The following is a 17522-nucleotide window of genomic DNA, read 5'->3' as shown; positions in this document are numbered from 1 at the left end:
CCTCAAGTGGGGGCATGTCATCACAATCAGACTCCTCACTGGTGGACACAATCTCTCCATCATCCCTTAGAATCATAACTCGACGATTTGCACATTCTGATGCATAGTGTCCCAATCTATGACACTTGAAACACTTTATATCATGATTACGCTTCGATTGAACTTCTCCTTTAAGTTTTTGTTCATTAGCCGAAACCTACTTCTTCATGGAGGTAGGTTCGGCAATTTTAGAAGTCACCAAAGGCTTCGATGTTACACTACCCTCTCTCCTATAATTCATTTTCCAACCTGAAGAAGACCCCGTATAAGCTCTAGATCGTGTATTACCCTTCCTTTTCAATTGTCCTTCAACCTTAATCACTAAGTGTACTAACTCCTCCAAATCAACATATGATTGCAACTCCACAACATTAGTTATGTCTCTATTCAAGCCATTCAAAAACCTAGACATAGTAATTTCCTCATCTTCATTAACATTAGCTCTAATCATAGCCACCTCTAATTCTTTCTGATACTCCTCCACACTCTTATTACCCTGTGTAATCATTTGTAAATGATTAAACAACTCCAGATAATAATGTTTAGGAACATACCTCTTCGTTATTATTGTCTTCAACTCCTCCCATGTGCTAACTAGTCTTTCTCTATTCCTTCTTCTTTCTACCACCAATCTCTCCCACCAAACCATGGCATAATCAGTAAACTCCATTACAACTAACTTAACCTTCTTTTCTTCAGAGTATCTATGGATGTCAAAAATCATCTCTGCCTTTTTTTCCCAATCGAAAAAAGCTTCCGAATCAGTTTTTCCCTTAAAGGCTGGGATTTTTAACTTAATACTACCCAAATTTCGGTCTATATCTCCCAAATCATCAAAATCCCCTCTATGCTAAAAATCCCTATGTGGCCGAATATGTCCCCTCCTTGATCAATTCTCATACCTCTCTCCCCTACATCTTCGAAACCCACCACCATGGTTAAGATCATCCTCAACTTCATCTATAGAGTTTCCAGCAACACTCTCCTCCTTCCTAACTTCTCTACCCCTTTTACTACACCCTCCATCAGACCTAGTCTCTAATTTTTCAATCCTAGTCATCAGCTCACCAAACATAAATTTCATATGTTGTTGTATTCTCGAAATCCCATCTTCTAGGATTTCACCCTTTTTTCGTGGCACACTGTTAGAAGACATTATTATTTTTTAAAACATGCACGAAATCGTTAACAATAAAAATAACACCTCACACACTCGTGTTTCACACAAATTTATAGGCTTTTCACTCGAATATGCTCCCTATGCCTTTTTCCACACTTAAATTGCCTTTCTTTAGTTCTTGAAATCACTTAGCAACAATTCAGAAAAAGCAACCATGTAGTGACTTTATAAATTTGATATAGACCCTAGAAGCAAGAAATTATGAAACTAACAAAACAAAACTCGATGACAAATTCACGAATAGCAATGCAAATTTGTATGAATAATATGATGATTTGAAGACACAAAATAAAAAAAATTAGAAAAGAGCTAAAAAATTATGAATTATCAAGAACTAAGGATTTAATTCAAGAAAATTCCAAAAACTCAAGAAAATCAACTAAACTACAAAAATATTCAAGAAACACTAACAAGACTACTAAAAGATTCATGAATCAAGACTAACCAATTTCCCAATGATCAAGATTTCAAGATCAAGCCTCCTTGTATATATATATATATTTCGGCAAGAACAAAATAAAATCAAGAACTTAGGTGTATATGCTGATTTTGATCAAGAAAGCAACAAAATAACATTAACGTATGATTAAGTGTTCAACAAAGGAATAAAAAGTAAGATCCCTATTATATATATTTATATATAGGTGGCTGAATCTATCAAAAATCAAACAAGAAACAATAAAGACTCAAATTGAAGGATATAACCTGTGATTAGATCAACTCTGATACCAACTAATGCGAACCCTAGTGGAATTTAATGGTATTCGCAACTCCAAGATCAACCTAACCCAAGTTTGTTGAGATTTGAATGAGCTTATCACAATGGAAGACTTGCTCCAAGGCAACAAGACTATAAACCAACTCAATCACAACGCCTACACCTGGAGACGAGCAAAGAAAGTATATAAATTCACAACAAAGAATGGTCAACTCTTTGAAAAGTTAAAAGTTCAATCAAGAACCAAGATTGAGCAACCAAAAGTCGGCTACAATTCTGAAAATATCATCAAAAGTCTGACCTAAAATTATTCTTAAAGAGTATTTAAACTCCAAGCCAAAACTCTATTTTTCCTAATAGGTCCCACATAAACCCAATTTAAATAATAACAAACCCAAGCTAAAACTAGCCCAAACTAATTAAAATAAACAAAATAAACAAGTCTAAAGCCCAAAAAAATTGTCTCCTCTCAAAATAAATAAAGTTTGATAGCCCAACTAATTAAATAAGACAAGTTCGTTGTTTTCATATTTTGTTTGGCAGCAGGAAGGCCCGACTTAAAACGGATGGTTCTCTCTCATCTTAATGAATTAGAAGGAGTGCCATATATCATTGGAAAGGTATGGAAGTATAATTTCCAGCCCAGCTAAAATCACATAAAAATTAGATCTATAGCTCTAGTTATGACCAAAAGAGTAAGGAAAGGTCAAACTATTCGAATCTAGTCTTCTTCTCCCAATCCTTGTGTAATGGTCTTGGTTCCACCAACAAGCCCCTCTTGAACATGAATTAGATTAATCAAGACTTGCGCTTTATTATTATAAATCTTCTTGAAGTTCACCTTAGCCCATGTATCTTGAAGAAGTCCATTGAAAGCTTCTTTGAACTTCTTAGCCCTAAGCCTAATAACTGGACCCACTAGAACCTCCAATGGATCCTTTGATGGTTGGATTGCATCACTGCCTCAGATAGGACATTTAATGGATAATAATATCTTCTCGTTTGCTTAACTAGTCTTGTACCATAAGATCTCTATTGTTTAGTTAGGGTTCTTAGTGATCATAATATAAGGTGGTGACTCCTTAAATTAGACCTTTCCCTATATAAAAACAAGATGCAAGAAATCTGTTCTATTTTCATTTGAAGATACTTTAAAGGTCGTCGCAATGTCGGGTGCGACATATATTATAGGCTTGGCAACCTTCCTAAATATGACCTTCTAGTGATCGTTTAAGCTAATTTGCCCATTTTTATCTAAAGTGATCAAAAACTATTTCAAGAAATATATGCATTATTGGATTCCATATTTTCCTACATTCTGCAACTCCTCCTAAGTCAAGCCATATGCTATTAATTATAACCAATAAACTCATTTCTACCTTACATAACACATGCATTCAATTTATAAAATTCCCTTACTATAAAATTATCATGCTTCACTTGTTAATAAACTTTCTCCCACACCTAATTTACCCACTATTAACATATGAAATCTCAAAACACCTCGCTCCCATCTTAATCTTTTTTTTTAATCAAATGTTAGAATTTTATAGATAAAAAAGATAGACTAACTGGAAAACCAGCAAGCCAAGTTTACACCTGTATAGAACAAGCCAATGGGAACAGGCTCCCAGCTAGCACAAAGAAAAAATTCAACATAAAGAAATAGGCCATCGATTATTTCAGGAACCCAAATACTACAGGTGCTGAGGATAACCAAGGAAAGCAAATGCCATCAACAAACCAACATAATAGACCATAAACATATAGCTGCTAACACCCTTGACACAAAAAGCCCCAAAGCCGTAGTGAAACGTGAAGACAATATGCATAAGCCATGCAGCAATGTAGCGACGAAGCACAAGGAGAAAACCGTGAGCACCAGACATAAGGAGGATGCAAGACAAAGTGGCGGGCCCGACAACAATCTTCAGCACGTAGAAATGCATGTAAGACAAAAAATTCACCATGCACACCCAAAACTGCACCATGAAAAACCGAACCAGAGAGCGGACAATATGCATGAGAGCGACTAGCCATGAAGAACTGGAAATGAACCATGCAGAGAACCATGCGAACTAGCTGCGGACTACTACCAACAGAAAGAAACTATTGCAATAGCTCCTGCTACCCAAATATGAGACCTGTAGCCAACCATCCAAGATATGTTCACCCGATAGCCAATTGAAGGTGATCTTTTTCATGAAAATGGAACACAATATAAAACAAGATTTGGAATCTCCTGAAATTGTTATCAACTCCTCTAGTCTTTGCATCAGAAACCCCTTTATTTCTTTCTTCTCATGCGCCAAAACATGGCCTAAAAAAACCAAAGGTCCCCTTCTCCTTCTCATGCAATCATTTATCTTATTTAGTCATTGTTTACATTACAACAACACATTATAAGGACTTTATCAAGAAAATCATAAATTCTTCTCCTCTCATTCATTCCCCTAATGGCCTAATGGTTGGCCACTCTTTTTCCTTTAACAATTGATTTTTCTTTTATATTTCCATATGATTTCATGTTCAAAGTAATTTACAGTACTTTAATTAACCCAATTTCAACCAATTCTATATTTTCCCCAATTTTACTCAAGAACCCTAATTTCAATTCAAGATTAGTGCACAATTCCTCATCAAATTTAAATTGGTTTTTATAATTAGGTTTAAGGTTCCCTACCTAATGATAATTTGGATTTTGATTCTTAATCAGTTGAAAAATTTCAGCTCCTCCCTCTTTGCATACCAACTGACCCTCTCCCTCTCTTCCCCTCATAATCTCTTCACTTGTTTCTTACTAATTCCCTTTCCAAATGATGTATTCCCTACCTAGTAATCTAGAACTTGTATAGTAATTAGTACTTAAAAGTGCATTTTTATCAAGGTTTTATATCATTATTTTGCACTTGAAGTATCAATAACTCATTAACTAAAGCATGTTTTATAATAACAAGTCTGATACTATAAGATACATTTAATTTATGGTAAATATTCATCTTAAATGCAGGACTATCACAAAATCAAAAGATTGATTGATGAGTTTAACTACTGAAATTAAGAAGACAAAGAGAGGCGCAAGCTTAGAAAAGAGATGTTGGTTTAGTCCAAACTGAAACACTATTTGGTTATTGGATCATACCTGGAGTTGTAGAACTCAGATTTAGGTTTGGTCTATATGGACAGAAAGCTAAGACATAGGCCTAAAACTTTTATAAAGAGTCTAAGATTCAAAAAGACCGTTTTCAAGTTCAAATTATAGCAACAACAGAGAAGTCAGAATCTGTCCTACAACTTAGACACTATTTAGTGTTCAACCCATATTTCAAGTTCTAGAAGTCCAAATACACCGATTCTTTTTTTTTTGTTGGAAAGCTAAGACAATTTCCTAGAACTTTAATGAAGACTATTTGTTCAAATTCTGACGTTAGTAATGATGTTTTGTTTAGACAAGAAGATAAGGATTGTCACCAAGTCAAGATGTGGCCACCCACTCAACAATTAGTTATCAAATTAATAGTTCTGAATTTTGGCCTATAAAAGGAGGCATTTTCCATGTATTTAGACATCTTGGTTTTCAGATCAAGATCTTGCTCTTGCTCTCTTTCTTTGTATTTTATAATGTTCAAGTTTTATTCCATGTTATATTTTTCTTAATCTCTTGTTTATGCTTTTCATTTCCTTTACTATACTTATATAATTATGTTCTTATCTTGTTTATCTGTGTTTCTCTTATTCATAATGATTAGCTAAGTTAATTTTGTCAAGGTTAAAAGGGGACACTAATGGTGTAAGAATAAGTATAATATAAACTCAACATGGACTTTAATGTTTGATACTAACATGTTCTGTATTTATTATCTTACTCACTCTTAATACCTTGCTTGTTAAATGGTTAATCTAAATTTGTGTTGAACAACCCTTGGTACAACAAATACTTAGCACTTTCATAGCCCAACTTTATGGATTAACTGACATGACCAAAAGATTGATGTCTTCTCCCAAGTGCAGGAGTGTCGAAGTAATAAATAACCCTGCAAGACCGGGGTCGAACCATAGAGAGATTAATTGTATAAATTATAAATAACAATACAACAACAACAACAATAACAATAATAACAATAGTAATAGTAGTAGTAGTAGTAGTAATAATAATAATAATAATAATAATAATAATACTCAGTACGTGGCGTTTTTATACCTCAGAATGATCTAAAAGATCAGGTCACAGGTTTCCAGCCTATATACTGAGTTTATGAAAGGATCAAAGAGATATATTATATAATATAAACAAATTTCTGATGCGAATGAACAAGGCAAGACCAACAATGTCAGGATCCTTGATCAAACATAGAGCATACTTAATGTACATAAAATATAACAAGAATGTAAATAATAATAATAATAGTAGTAGTAGTAGTAATAATAATAAAAAAAAAAAAGAGAAGAGGAAGAAATTAATGAGAACTTTGAGATGGAAGATTATTGTAAGGATTAAACAATGATAAAAATATGTCAAGGTTAGAGGATCCACTAATGGTACTTCAAACAAGTATAGTATAAACTCTTATTACTCAACTGGAAACCAAACACAAAGGAGGTTCCAATCAGATTATAAATTGTTAACATGATTACATTCATTATCTTTTTTTAATAATGCCAATACTTGTAAATATTATAAGGTATTTCATGGTGATAACTTATGTTAACAATAAATCAAGGTCCTTTCATAGCACAGGTGTTGGTCATACTATACAGTTGGGCTATGAAAGTGCCAAGTATTTATTATACCAAGGGTTGTTCAACACAAATCTAGATTAACCATTTAACAAGCAAGGTATTAAGAGTGACCAAGATAATAAATATAAAACAAGTTAGTTTCAAGCATTAAAGTCCATGTTGAGTTTATACTATACTTATTCTTACACCATTAGTGTAACCTTTTCACCTTGACATAATAAATTTAGTTAAACATAATGAAAGAAAGAAACATAAATAAACAAGATAAGAACATATTTATATAAGTAAAGGAAAGGAAATGAAAAACATAAACAAGAGATTACTATAATATAAAATAAAACTTAAACATTACAAAATACAAAGAAAGAGAACAAGGGCATGATCTTGATCTGAACAACAAGATGCCTAAATGCATGGCAAATGCCTCCTTTTATAGGCCAAAATTTGGAACTATTTATTTGATGAATAATTGTTGAGTGGGTGGCCACATCTTGACTTGGTGACAATCCTAATCTTCTTGTCTGAACAAAACGTCATTGGTAACGTCCGAATTTGAACCACCTTTACTCATGAAAGTTCTAGGAGATTGTCTCAGCTTTCCAGGAAAAAAAGAGTTGAGGTTATTTAAACTTTTAGAACTCGAGATATGGGCTGAACATTGAATAGTGTCTGAGCTGCAGGACAGATTCATACTTCTCTTTTTCTGCTATAATTTGGACTTGAAAACAACCTTTTTAAATCTTGGACTCCACATGAAAGTTTTAGGCCCATGTCTTATCTTTCCATCCATATAAAGCAGACCTAAATCAGAGATCTAAAGCTCCAGATATGACCCAATTACCAAACAGTGTTCCAGTTTGGATTGAACCAGCCTCACTTTTCTAAGCTTCCTCCTCTCTTTATCTTCACAATTTCAATAGTTGAATTCATCAATCAATTCTTTGATTTTTGTGATAGACCTGCATGAACATTTACCATATATTAAGGTATCTTATAGTATCAGACTTGTTATTATAAAACATGCTTTAGTTAATGAGTTATTGATAGTACAAGTGCAAAATGAAGATATAAAACCTTGATAAAAAATGCACTTTTAAGTACTAGTCAATAACCGACACCTATGTTATGAAATGAACTTGATTTGTTGTTAAAATAAGTTATCACCATGAATACCTGACAACATTTGCAAGTATTGGCATTACTTAAATAAGATAATTAATATAATCATATTAATAAATTATAATATGATTGAAACCTCCTTTATGTATGGTTTCCAGTTGAATAATAAAACAAGTTTATATTATACTTATTTGAAATTACCATTATTGGATCCTCTAACCTTGACAATTGTTTTATATTTGTTTAAATCCTTACATCAATATCACATCTCAAAGCTCTCTTCAACTCCGTTTTTGTTATTATCTATTTCTTTATTTGTAGTTTATATAGTTAACCTCCCTGTGGTTTGACCCTGATCTTGCCGGGTTATTTATTACTATGACACTCTTGCACTTGGGAGAAGACATCAAATCTTTGATCGTGTCAAGTTCTTGGCACCGTTACCGGGGAGGTAAATTCTTGTATAAATTATAATATTTATTTTATTTTCTCTTTTCACTTTTTATTTTATATAACTTTTGTTTCTTTTGTTTTGTTTTGTTTTGTTTCTTTTCGTTTCTTCCTTTTCATACATATGCATGAGAGTTTGGTCACATACATTAAGTGGTAGACATTAAGTTTGGCATCGGCTGGCGATTTTTCATTGTTGCGTTTTGCTTTGATTTGATTCATTGGAGTCGCCACCTAGTAATTGATTGTGGGCTACTAGGAAACCGGATGTACTGGTCTTGTCAGAGATTCGCGGGTAAGAGGCTAGTTGTGGTTAGGGAAGGTATTAGCACCCTTAATGCACCCTACCTGAGGTAAGCTGCTTCATGGCTTTGATGTGTTAAAGAAGTTTTAAAATTTTTGTCTTTTCATCGGATATTAGAAATATAACTTACATATAAGTTAATAATTTTGAATCGTGAGCCAATCAAAATATTAAATTCTTCTTTATTCTTTGCAATTTTATCATAAATAAAAACATTCATCATAATAAAAAAAACATACAAACACACACATACACTTTCACTATATTCTTTTCTTTTTTTTCTTTTCTTTTTTTTGTTACATCCACACTACAAATAATAAAAATTCAATACTAAACAAAAAAAATTACATCAAAAATTTAAAATTACAAAGCAACCCCTAAAAAATCCATAACAGTGCTGGGAAGCCTTTTAGAAACAGCATTAACAGTGGCGGCGCTTCTTCCCACGCCCCACCGTCACTAGCGGCGCTTGGGTTCACGCGCCGCCATAGTCACAAACCCAAGAGATGGGCGGATCTGGGATGCTTTCCCCCTCTACACAGGCGGTGACAACCACTATCCCCTGCAACCAAAGAAAAATGCTCAAGCAGTTGGTTTTAGTTTTTTTTCTTTTTTTTTTCAAATCTGCCTCTTTCTAGTGGCTACTCTTTCCTTCTTTTGATGGCGGCTCTGGCGGAGGCGGGAGTGTTTGAGGTCGGAGCTATAAGTGGCGGTGGTTGCCAATCTATGCTGATGAGGGCAGATCCGTTATGGTCTGAGGAGATGATGGGGACTACTCTGTGGTGGAGGAACTAGAGGAAGACGGTAGACGAATCTGGTGGTTGTCGGCTTCGGACTGTTGTTTTGGCCGCTACTATTGGAGGATGAATGGAGAGGAGAGATGGTTCAGTCTGTGAGGGAGGAACTTGGCTGCTATTGTGGTGCTTGGTGGATGCCGACATTGATGGTCTGAAGGAGAAGAAGATGCTGCTGAGGGGAAGGCTTCGGCCGAGAGAGAGAGAGGTTCTGGTGAGGGGAGGGGGCTGGAGAAGGTTCTCTATTTTGCAGAGGTAGGGGAGCGTGAAAGTGGCGGTTTGATGAGAAAAATGAGATGATGTGTTTTGGAGAAGGAGAGGGGCCGTGACAGAGGTTTTCAAAAGGAAAACAGGGGGGAGCGGCCGACCTTTGTGCACAAGAAAAGGGAGGCTTGTGGCCGCCCCATGTTCTCTATGGTTTTTTCTAAATGGGAAGGGCCTATGGCTAGGGGGTGGTGGCTTAAAGAAGATGACAGGAAAGGAAGGGGGATGCCCCCTTTGAAAAAGATGGATTTAGGGTTAGGGTTTTTGTTTTTTGTATTTTTTCTAATGTTTTAAAATTGCCTCCCCTTTTTTTTTTTGTGTTGAAGGCTACTATTTAAAGGGAAAATGTTGCTAGGTTTTCAAACTCAGTCCCTCAATTTCTTTTTTTTTGTAAATCTGATTTTTCTTAATTTTTTTAGATTTTTCTTATCAACATTGTCTCAAGTGAGGAAAATCGGTGATTTTTTAAAAATAACACGTTAAAAGTCGAACGCGTTCTCATGATCTTTGAAAATTTAAATTCTTTTGAGACGATGCTATTCTAAAAAAGATACAAATATATTAAAAAAGTATTTTTTTTGGATTTTTTATGTTTTTCTCTATTTTTTGGATTTTTTCTGAAAAATTATCAAAACATGGGTCAAAAATCAGGTAGCAACAATGAGAATAATGTGAATAATCGAGTTAGAACACTTAGAGACCACATAAATCCGACAAGAACAAGTGCACCCTCATGTATAGTTTTCCCTCCTAATGCATTTCACTTCAATTTTAAGACAGGCTTTATTCAACTTTTACCTTCTTTTCATGGCTTAAAACTAGAAAATCCATACTTGCATTTGAGAGAATTTGAAGAAGTTTATAACACTTATAATGACTCAAATTGTAGCATGAACACCTTTAGATTAAAGCCTTTTCTTTTTTCATTAAAAGATAAAGCTAAAACATGGCTATCAAATTTGAGACCAGGATCCATTCGTGCTTAGGATGAAATGCAACAATAATTTTTAAAAAAGTTTTTTCCATCTCACAGAACAAACTTTTTCAAAAGACAAATCATCACTTTCACTAAAAAACTAGGAGAAACATTTTACCAATGTTTGAATAGGTATCGAGACTTGCTTAATACTTACCCTCATCATGGTTTTGAAACATGGAGATTGGTTTCTCATTTTTATGAAGGGTTAACACCTAAAGATAGATAAATGGTGGAATTGATGTGCAATGAAACTTTTGAAGATAAAGACCCTAATGAAGCAATGTAATAGATAGACTTGCTAGCTAAAAATGCTTAAAATTGGGACACTACAAGCATGTATGAGGCACCAAGTAAAACTCAACCTCATACATCTAGTAGAGGAATGTACAACCTTAGGGAAGATCATGACCTCCAAGCTAAATTTGCATCTTTAGCTAGAAAAGTCGAGGCACTAGAATAAAAAAGGAGTGATCAATTAAAATCTGTTCAAGATATTGTGTGTTAAATCTGTGAAACCAATGACACTCAACCAATGACTGTCCAACTTTGCCTTTTTTCAAGGAATGCCTCCATGAACAAGCTCATGCTTTAAACAGTTTCCAAAGGCCCAATCATAACCCATACTCGCAAACATACAACCCTGGTTGGAGAAATCACCCAAATTTCAGTTGGAAGAGTGATAACAATAATGCATAAACTTCACAACCACCGTTTTAAGAACACCATAATTTCCAAAATTCTCATGGATATGAACCTCCTTGTGCTCCACCTTCTTTCAAGGAATACCTCTATGAACAAGCTCGTGTTTTAAACATTTTTCAAAGGCCTAATCATAACCCATACCCGTAAACATACAACCCTTGTTGGAGAAATCACCCAAATTTCAATTGGAAGAGTGATAACAATAATGCACAAACTTCACAACCACCATTTCAAGCACCCTATAATTTCTAAAATTCTCATGGATATGCACCTCCTTGAAAAAATCTTGAGAAAACATTGCATGTATTCATTGAAAAGCAAAAGACAATCAACACTCAAAATGCTCAAACTATGGCTGATTTGAAAGATACTCTTACAAAATTCACATCTACTCTCGGTTTTCAGGAGAACAGTAAGTTTCCATCTTAACCACAGCAAAATCCCAAGGGGCAATACAATGCAAATGCAAGTAGTTTTGGAAACCAACACATGGATCAAGTTCAATTAGTCATTACTCTCTATAGTGGTAAGGTTATTGAAAAACCCATTTGTGAACCTTGTGAGAAAGATGATGAGTCAATCTCTAAGGGTAAGGAAGGGGTTAAACATGAACATTGGAAAGAAAAGATTGATTCCCCACCAGTACTTCCATTTCCTCATGCCATGACCAAAAAAAGGGAAGTCAATCACGATTCTAACATCTTTGAAACTTTCAAACGGGAAGAAATCGAGGATGAAAAAGGCACTGAAAATATTGTTGCAGATCATTTGTCAAAATTAACAATAGATTCAACATCTGACATCACACCAATTCATGATTACTTTCCTAATGAATCTTTGCTTTCTCTTAGTTCAACACCTTGATCTACTAATATTGACAATTTTCTTGCTTCAGGATTTTTGCCAGCACATTTGAATACCCAAGACAAAAGAAAGTTTTTAAGTGTCGCGCATAATTTTTATTGGCATGACCCTTACTTATTCAAATATTATTCTAATAAAATATATCAAAGATGCATTCTTGACAATGAGGTAAGTAGTGTCATAAAATTTTAGCATTCTGAGGCATGTGGGGGTCATTTCTCATTAAGAGAGACAACTGTAAAAATCTTATAAAGTGGATTTTACTGGCCCACCATGTTCAAGGACTCACATGCATTCTGCAAAACCTGTGAAAATTGTCAAAAGGTGGGATTTATTTCAAAACATAGAGTCTTTAAATAATCTTCAATTGACTCTTAAGTCTCATCATAGTAGAGATGTGCATCGTGCAATTCATGATTTATGACCCCATTTTCATAAAGAACATGCACAACAAGAATTCACAGTTTTACCGACAGAAATATTTCGTCGATATGTGATTGATAGTACGTCGGTAAATTATTTACTGACTAAATTACCGACAGAATACATCCGTCGGCTTACCTTTCGTCGGTGATTCCACATTCCATAGCTATATCGGTCAGCAAAACAAAAAAACTAGTTACCGACGGTTTTACAGACAGAATTTGCGCGCCAAAAAAAAAATTTCCTGCTTCAAAAATACCGACGAATTGTTATTCCGTCGGTGATATCACAATTCACCGACGGTTACTTTTCGTCGGTAACTTTGTCGGTGAATTGTTGAAATACCGACAGATTATACCGTCTGTAAATTCATCAGTAAGTTAAAATACCGATGGAGTAATTCCGTCGGTAAATCCGTTGGTGAGTCATGAAAACACCGACCGAATTTATCCGTCTGGAAATTTGTCGGTGATGGTCGCGGCTACTATCTAATGCTGACGGATTTAGTCCGTCGGTAAATCCCTTTGTAATTTTTTTTTATTTTTTTTATAATTATTTAGAATACATAATATAAAAAGATATAAATTAATGGTAAAAAACTAATTATGCAAATAAAATTTATATTAAGCATCAAAAACACAAAAATGAAAGATAAATAATATTCATTACAAAATGAAATTGTTCAAAAAAACATTAAATGAAATTTTAAATGTAAATAATGTTTATCAAAAATTAATATAAAGGAGATGAGGAGGATCAGGAGGAGGAGGAGGTTGGCTGTTATGCGGCCAACTTGGATTGGGTGCACATGTTCCACCTTATGCCATGTTGATGACCATTTGACGAAGCTCTTCATAGGCCGCTCTTTGTTGTGCAGATTCTGCTGTGTATTGTTCTTTGAGTTGTGTGTACACCTCTGATAGGTGGTCGCACCTTTGCTACAAGGCCACGAACTCCTTAGATTGGGAGCTCGATACTAATTGGGAGCTCCCGATGGTTGAAGCAATACGGGTCGTCTGCAAGTTGTCGGCCCTAGTGTTGGAGAGCCTGTAAACCCGATTCTTATCGGGTCCACCTGACGATCCAGCCTCCATCCACAAATTCGGATCGAATTCCGGATGGGTCGAAAGATCGTCCCCGTATGTCTCCCTCAACCGATTATTATATGTCTCCTGAAAATAAAAAAAGTAATCATCATATTCAATTCAATAAACATAATAATAACTTACAAAATAAAATGGTTGAATAAAATATTAAGCGCGGCTGTCAACGAATTGTTGCACCCCCTTTTGGCGATCTTGACTCCGCACGTGCATCTCCACAAACATCTCCATAGGGATCGGTTTACGTCCAAGAGGCGTAGCCTATATTGAAAACAATTTATTAACAAAAAATTAATTGAACGATATATTTCATTTAAATTAATCTTACCATCCGTTTCGCATGTGCAGCAAACGGAACGGAGCCACCGGTGTGCATTGTCACCGAGCCATGAATTGGCCGATTCCGGTTGCCAGCACCGGACTGTGAGCGTCGTGTGAACCGCTCAGACGTCACGTGCTCAAGATAGTGCAGCCATATATCCTCTAGGATGTATATCGGTTTGAAATCCCTCCAAACCGCACCATCGTTCCAGCCTTGGAACCCCTTATCCCTCGTAGTTTTTTTTGCTTTTTTTGAGCTTCGTACCAAAAATCACGCAACCTCCTTAACGCAATCAAAAATTACATTTCAAAAGATAAATTTTTTTGTAAAAAAAAGTTGTATTGTTTTCGATGTTACCTAGTTGCTGCGTGATTTTCCCATACCCTCCTTACAACATTGTTATGTTCCTCGTTCCAGCAGAATCGATTCTGTGTATAAAAAATATTTTTTAAAAATGTTAATAATTTATCTACAATTATATTAAGAATTTATTAGAAATAAGCTGAAAATTATATATTAGCACGAACCTCAAATCTGGAAAACCATGCATTGATTTGAGGCATCCATTCAGGATGCCTGGATATCTGACTCCATTGAAACAATGGAATGTCCATCGATGCTTTAAACGCCGATGATATTACTCGGGCGACCTCAATGTTTGTGAACCTGAAAAGAATTGAAATTAATTAAATAGTGACTTCATAAATTTGTTTTAAATTTGTTTTTTTTATATAAAAAACTAAAACCTTAACAAACTTACATTGAAAGATCGTCCTTCCATTGTGCCTCGTACTTGCGGGTCCATCGATTCCGCTGCGAAGGCACGCCGCTTCTGCGATGTGAAACAACGCTAGAAGAGGCAGCATCAGCTGATGGCGCAAGTGGTGTAGGTGCCTCTTCTTGAGAGGCACCTAAGGAAATATCTTCTTCGCTGCTAGACGAACAAGATGCGACCGTACGTGAAGCTCTGGTTTTCATTCTTTGCATCTAACCAATTTTATATAAATAATTATACAATTCAATTCAAATGTTAAAAAAAGTTCGGCAGCACCTCCCCTATACTTGGATACTATCCAAATCCACAAACCTGCAAATATTAACAATAGCCACAACCAATTGACCCAATCTATACTAATTATTCCAACATATTCAATTAGTAATCCTAAGGTAAATTCAACATTAACAATTACAATTCAACAAATTATTCAATAATTATGTCAATACAACAAAACTATAAATTCAAAATAAATAAAAACAATTAAACACAAATCATCAAGATAGAATAAAATTAATAATTCTTCCAACATATTCAATTACTAAATCTAAGATAAATTCAACATTAACAAAATTAATTCAACAAATTATTAAATAATTACGGCAATACAACAATAAAATATATTCAATAAATTTTAAAAAAATATAAACTAACAATTAAAAACATATGCAATTACTAATTATTCCAACAAATGCAATTACTAATTCTAAGGTAAATTCAACATTAAAAATATTAATTCAACAAATTAATCAATAATTATATATGGCAATACAACAATAAATTATATTCAATAAATTAAAAAAATATAGACTAACAATTAAAATCAATGGAAATAATTAAATACAAATCATGCAATAATAGAGTAAAATTACTAATTATTCTAACATAGTCAATTACTAATTCTAAGTTAAATTCAACTTTAACAACAAATATCTAATAAATTAACTAATACCAATTATGACAACACAAAAATAAAAAATATTCAAAAAATTCAAAAAAAAAAACCTACATCAAGAAAAGGAACGAAATATACATACCTTAATAATGTGTCCCAATTCAAAACTTTATCTACATTATAAAAAAATACACCAAAACAACAAAATAACAAAATAAAAACAACTAAAACTAAAATAAAAGAAAATAAAATAAAATAGAAAAACCACATACCTTTTAATATGATGAAGATTCACAACAACTAATCTTGCTAGAGATTCAAGGTGAAAGCCTTGAAGGATTAAGAGCAAAAAAATAAAATTTAGAGGGCAGCGGAGGAGAAGAAAAACGGAGGAGAAGAAAAAATGAAGCGAAGTGGCGGGCGCTGAAAGTTATATGGCAGATTTACCGACGGATATTAAAAAATATTATTAAATCCGTCGGTAACAGGTCAACAATCCGTCGGTAAGTTTTGAATTTCACACTGAATTTTTTATTTACCCTCCAAATTTTTCGCGGTTCGTCGGTGATTTTGTTGGTAATCTGACACGGTCAGAGGTGCATTCAATTCACACCCTTTGGAATCGCGCATTCCGTAGGTATTTTTGTTGGTAAAATTTTCCCACCGACAACTTATCGACGGATCAATTTCGTCGGTATAGACGTCGATAAAGTCGTCGGTATGGACGTCGGTGATTGTGGCATTTCGGTGTAATTATTTTCGAACTCTCTGTGAGATGCCGACGGACAATTGTCCGTCGATATAGACGTCGATAACGTCGTCGGTATGGACGTCATTGATTGTGGCATTTCAGTGTAATTATTTTCGAACTCTCTATGAGATGCTGACGGACGACCTTCCATCGGTATGGACATCGGTGATTGTGGCATTTCGATGTAATTATTTTAGAACACTCTGTGATATGCCGACGGATGGCTGTCCATCGGTATGGTCGTCGGTGATTGTTCAATGTACAAGAGGTGTTGTGTTTGTATTTTCTATTTACCTTCCTGCAAAAAATTCAAATGATAAATTGTCCATCGCACAAAACAATAGCAACAATGCTTAAACAATAAATATATATTTCACGTTTCAAAATATATCATCCATAATGTAAATTACATGAAGAAAAGGGTTTTACACAGGGCTTCATTTTGATAGTTAGTCAGAATTATCTTCTTCTTCGTCATCAATTGAATAGTCATCACCTTCATCGCAATCTTCAATATGGATATCATCTTCTTCATCGACATTTGCTTGTCCGCTAGAGCTCAAAACAACGTTCAACTCCTCTACGTCAACATCAACAAGACTATCATCGAAAACACGAAAATTTGAATTTTCTTCCAATTCAATCAAAGGAGCAACTCAATATGGTTCAACCAACTCACTAACTTGAAAGACATCATCCCGCACACTTGTTTCTTCGTTCTCATTCTGAACAACCTCAACATGACCCAGTGGTTTTGTTTTTAAAACGAACAACCAATCAACTCTTGATCGATCCTTTCTAAATGAAGGGGTGTATGTGTAATAAACTTGTTGACATTGCTTTGCGAAAACAAAGACATCGTTTATGTTGCAGAGTCTAGCTTTTGAGTTGATTTCGACCAGACCATGGTGCGTATCAACTCTGATTCCTCTGTCCGTCGTGTCCTACCAATAGCATTTGAATAAAAACACTGTATTCTGCTCGCTATGATATTGTAGTTCGACAACCTCTTCTAATCTACCATAGTAGTCAACTTCTAACTTACTACTTGTGGATCCTTTAACACAAACACCGCAGTTGTATGTCTTTTTTCCTTGCCC

This window comes from Populus alba, chromosome 16 (genome assembly GCF_005239225.2).
Source record: "Populus alba chromosome 16, ASM523922v2, whole genome shotgun sequence".
In the NCBI taxonomy this organism is placed as follows: domain Eukaryota; kingdom Viridiplantae; phylum Streptophyta; class Magnoliopsida; order Malpighiales; family Salicaceae; genus Populus; species Populus alba.
The sequence above is the reverse complement of the archived record's forward strand: the minus strand, read 5'-3'. Positions refer to the sequence as shown.